The following is an 8,700-nucleotide window of genomic DNA, read 5'->3' on the forward strand; positions in this document are numbered from 1 at the left end:
GTCGGAACAGGTGATACGCACTCGCCTCGGTTGAGATTTGAGTCATAACGTTTGCCCGATTGTAAATCGAGTAAGTTAAGGTTCTTTCGAGAATGGTTATATAGAAAGGAACAGCTAGGCTCAAAATGGCACAATGTGGTTATGGGATAGTTTGAGAAATGCTGGATGAGATTCGGCTAAGGGTTCAATTATGAACTAAGACAATATTGGTGTGTTAACCCGTAACTTATGAGAACACCTAAGTCGAAAATGCGATGAAAGGATATTGGATAGTTGATGAAAACCTCGACCCACTATCAAAGATGATAGGAACCTCGGTATAATTTGAATGCCACACTTTGGGAACAAAGTGATAGGTTCGAACAAAGACGGGTTGACACCGCAAGGCTACTTGATAAGTCAGACGAGTCTTTAGAGAGCAATGAGAGTTGAAAAACAAACTCACAAAGTAAAAAAAGTTCATAAAATGTTCATTAATCTTTACAAGTAATATGAACTTCATATTTATAGTCTAAAATAGGAGCTAGTCGAATAGGCACTTGGGAAACTTAAATGGACAGCAACTTAACTCTTAAGGAAGTGGAAACTTTCTTAAAGTTTGCTAACACTTTCCATGAAGCTTCCTTGGACTTGGGGACGTCAATGGACACACTTGGGATATCTCAATTAGCTAAAAATAATTAGAACAATTTAAAGAAGCTAAATAACATGGGTAGACTCGGCCAAGGTGATTTAAGGCTGCTTGGATGTTTCTTTAATGTGCTGCTTGGATGAGCTAAAAATTCTTGATTAAATGAGCATTTTAGGGCACTCCAATGGCCATGCAAGTGTGAAACCCGAATATGAGTGGTCCTTTGGTGTGAGTGCATGAAATTGAATGGCCATTCCATGTGAAATGATGCTGCAGCAATGTGAAAGCTCCAAGATGCTGCTTTGGAGATCTGGACAGCCAGCTTTGAAAAAAGGAAACATCAGCTCCCTTGGCCCTTTGTAATGTGAGCTCGCCCATGAAGACCATGGAATTACCATCGGGGCCAATCACTCAAGCCTGTGCCAAGTGGTTCCAAGAAGCTGTAGCAAGTTACATTGCTTGAGTTTGGATGGAAGGCATGGCCGAACATCAAAAGTCTAGCTCGAGTAGCTCATTGTACAATGTGTTACAAGCTGACTTAGCTCACGCTAGCTCAAGGGAGCTCAATTCGACACTTAGCTCGCTCATTGAGCTAAATGTCTATTTATTTATTTGATGCATTTATTTGGCTAGAATAAATTAATTAGTTGTCTTAGTTAATTAGTTAAATTTATGCTTAAATTAATTAATTAATTAATGTGTCTTAAATATGGACATTTTTAATTTAAATTATTAAATATTTCTTATATTAATACATAGCTTAAATGTGTCTAGTTTAGGACAGCAATTTAATGTGTCTAGTTTAGAGACAAATTTAATTAGTTACAGCCAAATTTAATAGTATTAATGCTGCAGCCGAATTTAAGATTAAGTTGACTAATGGTTTAAAATAAATGTGCAGCAAAACATGCATTAAAGGAGTAGCATACATGGAAACGATTGATGAATATGTGTGTATCTTGATGTTTGATGATAGAAAATGAATAGTCGTTGTTAGATAAACAACATTTGTTAATTGATTTTGGTTGAAATTGCAAATTAGGGATTTATTTGTAAAATGTGAAAAATTCATGGTTAAATTGTGAAATTAATGGAATATAGGGCTTGCTAGGGACTTAATTGATATTTGGCTAGCATGGGTATAAGTTGAATTGCATGAATTTGCATTTTTATGAGATAGGGACTAAATCGTAAAGAAGTTGAAATATTAGGGGCAAAAGTGTAAAATTACCATAATATGATTTTTGGGTTAAATTGAATTGAATGAGAATTAAATAAGTTAAATTTGATTATATATAGATCAAGAAAAGTGAAGTTTGGAATTAGATCAGGGGAAAAAAAGATAGTTAATTAATAGCTCGTTTCTCTCCGTATAAATTCGAGGTAAGTTCGTATGTTAATAAGCATTAATATAATTGTGTTTTAAATGTTTTACTATTGAATTAATTGTGAATACGAGCTTACAGAAATGTTCAACGAAAATTTGGCAATGTGAAATCCCGGTTGAACCTTAGGAATAGATTAGGATACAAATGACATGTCATTAGGGGTTATTGTGTTTTGGTGCTGGTCCGTACGTTTTACCGGTGGTTGAGTTTTTCGACATGTTTTGCGGATTCTCGTCAGCTTGTGTGAACAACACCAAGTAGCTATGTCTTGATTGTCAGCTTGTGTGAGTAGACCCGTTGATAGCTCGAGAGTGAGCATTGTATGAGATATGAGATTGACATGGCTTTGGCCTGGTATTGGCACTTAAGGTGTAGGATTTCGAAGTATCCGATATTATTCCAAATGGTTGAATAGGTATATCAATGAATTAAAACAGTATGAAATTGATACGAGTTAGTACAGGTATGTACCTGAACTATACAATCATTAAATCGAGGAAATAGATGGAATTCATGTCTAACCTTTGGATTGAATATGTGTTAAGTTTTGGATTTAAATTGAATTGTAGTATGTGATGTTAAGTTTTTGAATTCTGGTTGAATGGTAAGTTTTACTTATTAAGTATATGAGCTTACCTGTCGCACTATCCAATGATTATATCAGTAGATTTTGATGTTTTAGTGAAAGATATAATGGCATGTATAGGTAGGCTTATGTTTAAAGGTTAGTTAATGCTTATTGTATATAAATGTCGCTTTGAGTTGTGGTACATTTGGTACTTTGGTACCTTGAAGGGTGATGTTAATATGGCTAGGTTGATGCATGTTTTGAATGACCAATTTGGTATGTGATAGTGTAGTTTCAATGTGGTCAAATTTGGTAAGTTTTGGTATGGAAATAAGTTAGATGTGTATAGTTGATGTATGGCCAAATTTGTATATGTTTAGGTATGTTTGATGGTTTCTGATTGAGGTGCCTTATTGGCATATTGGTTGTATGGATTATTGGTATACTGAATTGGTCATTTTTATGCAAGGTTTTTATGCCTTGGTCATATGTGAAAATGCATTTAGGTACATTCTTGAGGTGGGTGAAGGAAATGGCTTGATTTTGGCCAATTTCTTGTCTACGCGGCCTAAGACACGGGCATGTGTCTCAGCCGTGTGTCCCATTTAGGTTTTAAAGGTTGTAAGTTAGGAAATTACATAGCCTAGCAAACGGTCTGACACACGTGCGTGTGAGGCCATTTTGAGTGCTACACGGCCTAGCACACGGGGCGTTTGGCTTGGCCTTGTGACCCAAGTCAGAGAGTTACACGGGTACAGACACGGGTTGGGACATGACCGTGTGTCCTTATTTTGATTGTTTCACGGCCTGAGACATGGGCATGTGTCTCAGCCACGTGACCCCTGTAGTTTTAAATTTTCTAAGTTTTTTTTTCAATGTTTCAAATGTTCCCGATTTAGTCCCGAATCATTTCTAATGTGTTTTTAAGGCCTCTTAGGCTTGATAAAGGGATGATATGCATGTGTATGAATGGATTAGGCTATTTATATTGTAATTTTGGAAATGAATGTTTTTAGGTACCGTTCGGAGCAGCCTATTTTGGTGGTGAATACAGGTTAGGGGTGTTACATGATGGTTGTTGCCAATTGTGATGGTGGCATGGTGCAAAGGTAGCAAGGGTCATGTGGGTAGTATGTGTGAAAAAAGGGTGCGCATGAGCTTGGGGCAAGAAGAAGTAGTAGCGTGAGGGCTAGAGTGCTGGACATGTAATACCCCTAACCCGTATTTATCAACAGAATAAGGTTACGAAGCATTACCAGAGTTTTCAAATCAAACAGACCTAAATTTCAAAATTTTTAATCATATCAATAAACATATTAAAATCAATTCAAAATATAAATATTGTCCCTTATACGAGTCCTCGAGACCTTAACTATGCGTTAGAAACAAGTCAGGACTAAATCGTAAACTTAAAATATTTCAAAAAATAATGAAAATTTTCCACAGTGCAGGGGTCACACGATCGTGTGGGCATTCGAAGTAGGGACACATGGCCAAGCCACACACCTGTGTGCCAGGCCGTGTAACATCCTGACCTGGAACCCTTCGAAAGCTACAGGGGACACATGGCTGAGACACATGCCCGTGTCTCTACCAGTATGGATGAAAATATGCCATTTTACAAGCCATTTTTCTCACCCATCAAGGCATATACCTACAACCAAAAATGCACATATATTCAAGCCATAACAAGGCACCAAAATCATGCATATTCCACCTTCATTCATATGGTATAATCACATACAACCAATATGCCTTTAGGCACATCAGATGTCAACATGGTAACATGTATAATCATGTACTTTATTTGACCAAAATACTCAACTAACTACTAAGCATTTTTGCATCAATTCATGCCATTTATTTTACTTACCAAAACACACTAAAACTTTTAAATTGGCACCAAATATGCCATTCAAAACTAGCACCAAATCTCCATATAAGTCATACATACTAAAGTACCAATTCACCACAATTTCATCATATCACGAAACACATTTAACTATCATTTTACCTTTCAATATTGAAAGAAAAAACAAGCCACATATCAACCATGTCAAGGCTACTTATATACCAAAATATGTCAAAACATAAGCCAAATCAAATGGCCATATTCACAACAAAACATATAGGCCAACATTAGCCAAAATACCTATACATGCCATTATAACCAATATCAAAACAACCAAGAGTACCAAAAGAGCCGATGGATAGTGCGATATAGCTCCGACAAGCTTCCAACCCAAATGAGCTTCTGATTCATTATAAAACACGAAAAATAACACAGTGTATGTAATAGCCTGATTTAGACCCTAGTCGAAATAGTGGTTTCAGGACCACAAATCTGAGTTAGAAAAATATTTAATATTATTTTTCCGTGTTTACAGTATGTGGTTAAGCATGTGTGAATGTGTCGTATGAAAATTTGATCGTTTGTGTGTTTAATTTGATAAAAGGACCTAATCGCAGAAAATGCAAAAGTGGTCTTTTATATGTTAAATTGTTTAGTTGATATGCCTTTATAATTGAAAGGTCTTTATGTGGTAATTATGCCTTTATATAAGTTAGTGGACCTTTATGGACACTTATTTAAGTGATATTAAAAGGTTTATTTAAGGGTAAAGTGGTAAAATGGGCATTAATGTTAATTAAATTAAAATAAAAGCCATATTTTCTTCCAAATTCATCATCTATTACTGAAAATCAAAAAGAAAAAGAAAGAACAAGAGCTTATAGGGTTCGACCAAGAAGATTGGTGATTAAGGTATGATTTTTAGTTGGTTTTTGATAATTTCTACGATTTTGTGATTGTTACTTTGAGTTCTAGCTAGCACATGTTCTAATTTTTCAATTTTTTGATGCTTTTGAAAGATTGCATTGATGAATTCATGTGTTTTATGATGTTAATGAGGAATTATGAAAGCTTGGTGCTTGATATGTATACTTTATAAAGTGATTTTGAGTAAAAATGCATATTAGGGATTAAATTGAGAAAAGTGTAAATTGAGGGGTGGAAATGTGAAATAAATGAAAGTTTTGGGCTGCTAGAGGTCTCTGTAATATTTGGCTATATATGTGTTTGTTGCAGTTATGTGTATTTTGTGATTTTGTGAAATAGGGACTAAAGTGTCAAAATGTAAAAATACAATGGTTAATTTGCAAAATGCCCTAAATATGTATATATGATTGAATTGAATGATTTATTAAATAACAGAGTTAATTTTGAATACATATAGATCAAGAAAAGAAGAATTCGGATTTAGATCGAGGGAAATCGAAGGTTATCGTGTAAACGATCCGAATTGTCAATTCTGAGTACTAGGTAAGTTCGTACGTGATAAATGATGTTAAATTTAAGTTTTAATGCTTTGATAATGCATAGATTGTACATAATTGATTTTGGCTTGAATACGATGATAATCGACTATGTTCAGCACGAAGTGTGCGATTCAAATAGCTTCAGTTATAATTAGCATTAAGTGTGCGAATTGGAATAGCTTTGGCTATACGAGGCGCTAAGTGTGCGATACCAAGAGAGCTTCGATTATTTAAGATGGCACTAAGTGTGCGAGATTATTATAGCTTCAGCTAATCAGTAATGCACTAAGTGTGAGAATTCTTAAAGCTTGGAAAGACTTTCGATTGTATTAATGTATTTGAACGACAAGTGAGAATGAAATGAATAAATACGGGAAAGTTCAGGTATGTTCGATACCTATGTGGTAGATGATACTATGCATATGAAGTTTGATAAATTTGTATGAACATATTCAATGTGATGAAATATAATTGATGGATGAATTATGAACTATTAAGTGTTTATTAGTTGATGTTTCGCATTATGTAAACTGTTGATTATAATTGGTATGAACTTACTAAGCTTTAAAGCTTACTGTGTGAGATGTTCTCTATTTTAAAGTGTTATAAAGCTAGCTCGAATCTGGGGATCGTCAGCTACTCATTCACACTATCGGATATCTATTTTGGTACCATTTTGAGAGTTGTATATATAGTATATGAAATGTATAGGTTAGAGTTAATTTGGTATGTTTTATGATGTGAATACCTAGTCATGTGATATGGCTTGGTTTTGGTTTTATATAAGAATGAAGTATGGTTTTAATCTATGTGATGGAATATTGTCTATATGCTATATTTTGATGTGTATAAAAGGGTCTTGTGAGAAATGCTTGAATTGGTAAGTTAGAAATGTGAATTTATTATGGAAATGGTATAATGATGCTATGTGAACGAATGAGTTGATATGACTTTGGTTCATGATTTGGCATGTTTTGATTTGTATATTAAGGATAAAAATAAGTCGATGAATATATGAAATGAATGGTGAATGTTTTGTGGTTGAAATTGGTTGGAAATGTGATACAATTGGTTTGGTTTTGGTGCTTGTAAGGAGGACCCAAAATGGGCCGCAATTTGGCTTTGCAAATAGCCTATTTTTGTCCACGCGGGTAAAGACACAGGTGTGTGCCTCAGCCGTGTATGACACACTGTTATGTTACACGATCGTGTGTCCCCTAAGGTACCCTACGATTTAAAGTCAGTATACCCTACTGTTTTGACACGACTTAGACACACAGGCGTGTCTATTGGTTGTGTGTGGCACACAGGCTAGACACACGGGCGTGTGACCGAAGTCAATAACCTCTCTAATTTCACACAACCTGGCACACGAGCGTGTCTTGTGGCCGTGTGGACAAGTCAGTATGTATGCCCGGTTTTGACACGGCGTAGACACATGGACGTGTCTAATGCCGTGTGAGACACATGGCCCATTCACATGGGCGTGTGTCCTTTATATCTTAGAAAAATGTTTAAGTTTTGGAAAATTTGTATGTGCTCAATTTAGTCCCAACCCCTTTCTAAAGCATGTTTAAGGTCTCGATGATCTAAGAAGGGGAATTTATATGGATTTTTTATTATGATATGATGATGTGTGACTTTTTGATTGTGAAATGAATTTGAAATGTTTCGATTGTCCAGTAATGCCTCTTAACCCTAGTTCGACGATGAATATGGGTTCGGGGTGTTGTATTTTATTGGTATCAGAGCCAGGTTTAGTCGATTCTAGGACTAACATAGTGCGTGAGAGTCTAGCTATACATGCCATATATATGAATTGCAATAGTGTGATGATTCCTGACAGTTAAAATGTATTTTTCATATAGCAAATGGATCCCGAACGAGCAATAGCTGATGATGTTGAAAGTAATGCACTTGCTCCCACTCAAGGAGTAGTGCCGATTGAATTTAGGCTGATATCTACTAGTCAGGGAGGAGAGGCTAAGCAAGCCTTCTTCCAAACAATGAGCGAGTGGTTTAGGAAATTCGTCCGAATGAATCCGACTACTCAACAACCTCCACCCCCACCTGATCCTCAACAAGTTCCGATCGTGCCACAAGTAATAGATCCGATTTGATTGAGTAAACCCCCTGTTGATAAGATTCGTAAACATCGAGCTAAAGAGTTTTGGGCTATAGTTGATGATGATGCTGAAAGAGCTGAGTTCTAGCTTGAGAATATTATCCGAGTATTTGATGAATTGTTCCATACTCAAGAAGAATGTATCAAATGCGTAGTATCTTTGCTTAGAGATAATGCATAACGTTGGTGAAAAATGTTGACATCGGTGGTTCCTAAAGAACGAGTTACCTGAGAATTCTTTCAAACTGAGTTCTAGAAAGGGTAAATAAGCCAGAGATTACTCGATCAGAAAAATAAAGAGTTTCTGGAATTGAAACATGGCCGGATGATAGTTACCGAGTATGAAAGAGAATTTGTACGTTTAAGCAAATATGCCCGGGAATATGTGTTTACTGAAGAAATCATGTGTAAAAGATTTGTTAATGGAAAGAACGAAGACATAAGACTATTAGTCGAGATACTTGAATTGAAAGAATTTGTAGTATTGGTCTATAGGGCATGTAAAGCCAAGGATCTCAGCAAAGAAAAAAGAAAAGCTAATTCAAAGGCTAGAGATTCGAGAAAGAGATCAATCAATAAATCTTATCATTACTCGTCAAAGAAATCTAGAGATTATATTGATTGATCAATAACTTCAGCGGGATATCAGAATAGAGATCATGGAAAGCAA

The sequence above is a fragment of the Gossypium hirsutum genome, chromosome A11 (assembly GCF_007990345.1).
Source record: "Gossypium hirsutum isolate 1008001.06 chromosome A11, Gossypium_hirsutum_v2.1, whole genome shotgun sequence".
NCBI classification, from domain to species: domain Eukaryota; kingdom Viridiplantae; phylum Streptophyta; class Magnoliopsida; order Malvales; family Malvaceae; genus Gossypium; species Gossypium hirsutum.